The sequence below is a fragment of the Alligator sinensis genome, unplaced genomic scaffold, assembly GCF_000455745.1.
Source record: "Alligator sinensis unplaced genomic scaffold, ASM45574v1 scaffold330_1, whole genome shotgun sequence".
NCBI lineage: Eukaryota > Metazoa > Chordata > Crocodylia > Alligatoridae > Alligator > Alligator sinensis.
The window spans coordinates 305312-308582 of record NW_005842178.1 but is presented as its reverse complement, the minus strand read 5'-3'; the positions used below and the strand labels follow the sequence as shown (position 1 = coordinate 308582).

Here is a 3271-nt window from a genome sequence, read left to right as displayed (position 1 = left end):
CTGTGTGGGGGGGGCTACACCCTGTGGGGGCCAGGGGACCCACCCCTCTTGAGCAGCCCCCCCACAGGGTCCCCCAGCAATTGCCCCACACCTACCCACATACCGACCCACATCCCTCCACACACACCCACCCTCCCCGACACCTCTTCCCACTCCCTTCCTGCAAACACCACATCCCCCCATCAGACACCCCTCGTGTGAAGAAAACCAAAAGTACACATCAACACATATAGGTATTTAGAATTTATTTTATCAGGATGATAGAGACTCTGGTAGGCTTCCACATTGTTTTAACTTTGTAAATATACCAATAAAGCATTGCCCAACTGTTTGCTGTCTTTCTCTCTCTCTCTCTCTAGATGTGTGTGTGTAGAGTAGTCTTTTGTTTTAATTGTGGAAAAACATGGGTTTGGGGGTATTTTAAAAACTGGATTTGGGATGCTGTTGCAGCAGCCCAGCTGGCACAAGGGGTAGTGTCCCCAGGTAGTGTCAGCCTGCCAGGAGAGCAAGGGACAGACCTTACCTTGGGAGAACTGCCTTGGGGAAATTGCAGGAGTCAGTCTGCTCAGAGTGCAAGGGACAGGCCTTACTCTGGGAAAGCCACCTTATTGATCATGGTATCTCCCCTTGGATATAAGCTAGGGGGAAGTTTTGGCACAAACTGCTAAGCTCCAGTCCCAGCCTTGACACTGACTTGCTGCAAGGTCTGTTTGCACGGTGTGGTGTAGCTCTTGCGTACTAAGGGGAACTTCATACCATGTTGATCCACGATGAGGAACACCATCAGCAAAACTCAAAAACTAGAACGTAGCAATTTTTTGCACATGCCTATGTATTTCCTGCACTGCTGCTTAGGCATGCTCAGTACTGCTCCTAACACAGTGTTTCTCAGCATGTGGGTTGTGATCCAAAAATGGATTGCAAGAATATATGAAAGGGTTGTGAACAAACTTTAAAAATAGATCAGCAAATTGTAAAAATGGATTCTCCTTCAAAGGAGAAAAAGGTGAGAAACCACTGCCAGCCTGAAAGGGAAAAGCTGACTTCCAGCCTGCGAGGAGCTGCTTGGGGCTCCCCATGCCCCCCCACCCCACACACTGTAGGGCTGGGGCCTGGAGCTGGGAAGCAATGGGTCGGAAGTGAGGGGCACTGGGTGGGACTGCCCACTACAGATGGGTCCTGGTCCAAAAAAGGCTGAGAACCACTGCTCTAATGGGACCTACATTCCACTTCTTAAGCACCCAATAAGTAGGTAGAGCATGTTTTACCTGCAGCACTCCTTATCAAAGGATGATGCAGTGTAGAAGTGCCCCTAATGGTCTGGTTATGGTTTAGCTTAATCTACCTTGATTGCACTTTCAACTGACACCTTCACTTATCCCACGATCATTTGATGAGCCCTTAAATACACCTTTTTTTCCTAGCGCATTGTTTTTTGCATGTTTAGCTGAACCAGGTAACACACCTTAAATCTAACTAGTGTAACCAAGGGAAGTTAACAAACCTTTTTATCTTCTCCAGCTATATTTTAATCACAGAAAAACTGGCTTATCTGTGTAAGTGATTACTTTGAAAGTTAGTTAGTTAGTTAGTTAATAAGGCAATTTGAAAACATACACATTGCTGAGGTAACAAATCCCAGGTGGGAGAAAATGCATCTTTTTTCACAAGTGATTCATTAATTCAACATCCTGAAAGCGTATAGCGTTAGCCAAATATGACTCATTCATGAATGTGCTATGGAAAATGAATCGGGGTGGTATGCATTTCGCAGAATTTGTTTATTAATGTATCTACCATGGGAATGAAATTAAGATGATTAGGAGGGCTCTGGGTAGACTCTCTCACAAACAGCATCACTGAAGTAATACATTTTTCTTTTCCATATGCAAACAATACCTTGATATCAAATTATAAAGCTATTGAAGAAAACATCTGTTCTGCAATGCTGAACACAAGATTAGAGGAAAGCTGTTAGGCCAGGCAGGTTTCCGTTCCTGTTTCCTACACTAGCCAGCATTTACAGCTAAAAGGTTGACTTTAATTTTCACAGTTGATTTTTCCTTTACTTTTCCATCAGCTAATACAGAAAATAGTTGACTCCCTTTTGCTTATGGATTTTCTACTTATTTTCACACATTTAGTTACATAAAGTTGCCTTGTTTCCCTCAGCAAAACTCCAGGCAAATATACCCACAGGTGTGCCTGGTCAGAATAAATTACAACGTTAAGGCTTCTAGTGTGGTGACGCTTAACCCAAAATTTAGAAACCATTTTTCGATTCTAAAATCCGTATACATACTTCCTTAAATTTGTTAGTCTCAAAGGAAAACCTTTTTACCCAAGTGAAAACAGTCTCTCACCGGGCGAGTTGTGGAAATCTTCTCTTTGGTGGTGTTGCATATGTGAGTACAGGTAGGCCCACGCTGTCACGTGCAACCTGCCCAGGACTTGACCCTTTCTTTGCATTTCTTGTGTTCTACAACTGCAAGAGAAAGAGGCTTTTCCTTGGTTAATATAACAGACTTCAAAAAACAAAACAAAAAAACCCAAACCCCAACAAAGTCTTTGATTTATTTGTTATTTAATATATCATTTGCAGTCATCAAAGCAAAATAAAGAAGATGAGGTAAAACTTCCTAGAAAGACAACCCACAAGTACTTCCTAGTGTCCTGAAACGGAAGACCTTTGCTGCAAACCCACAGCAGACGCTGGATGAAGTTACTGTATCAGATGAAGATTTAAAAACATAATTTTTGCTGCTGTAGATGCCACTCCAATGCACAAACAGATTTCAAAGATCAAACTTGCAGCTATAAGGAGGTGTTGTCAAAGCTGAATGCGAATCACCTTTAAAAAAAAAAAATAATCAAGCAGCCGGGCCTGCTCTAGCCAACGCGCGCTCGGTTTCTCCACACAACTCGGGAGTTTCTGCGTGGGTCCGAGGAGCCGCTTCAGCCTTTCTTACAAACCAGGCCCCGAGTCCCGCCTGCGCGCTTCCAACCAGCCACAAAATAAACGGTGATGTCTCGTCTTCCGCTGCTTCTCGAGTCACGTTTACCCAGGCCTGGGAAAGACAGATAAGACTGAGACAATAAACCCTCTCCCAGGTTTGTTTGGGTTTTTTTGAGTTCTCCTGACAGCTTTGGACATAATCTCAGTGACCCATTGGCAGGGATTCCCCCCCTTGACACACACCCCCCTTTTATAAGCATCTCCCGCGCTGCCCTAGGGCAAACCCCACCTGCAAAACCAGGGGCCGTGCTGCTG

At 44.3% G+C, this 3271-nt stretch overlaps 1 pseudogene; it reads right to left on the bottom strand.

The window, feature by feature from the left end:
* Window positions 1-511: 511 nt before the first annotated feature.
* LOC112550686 lies at window positions 512-627 on the bottom strand (annotated as a pseudogene).
* Between the last annotated feature and the right edge of the window lie 2644 nt (window positions 628-3271).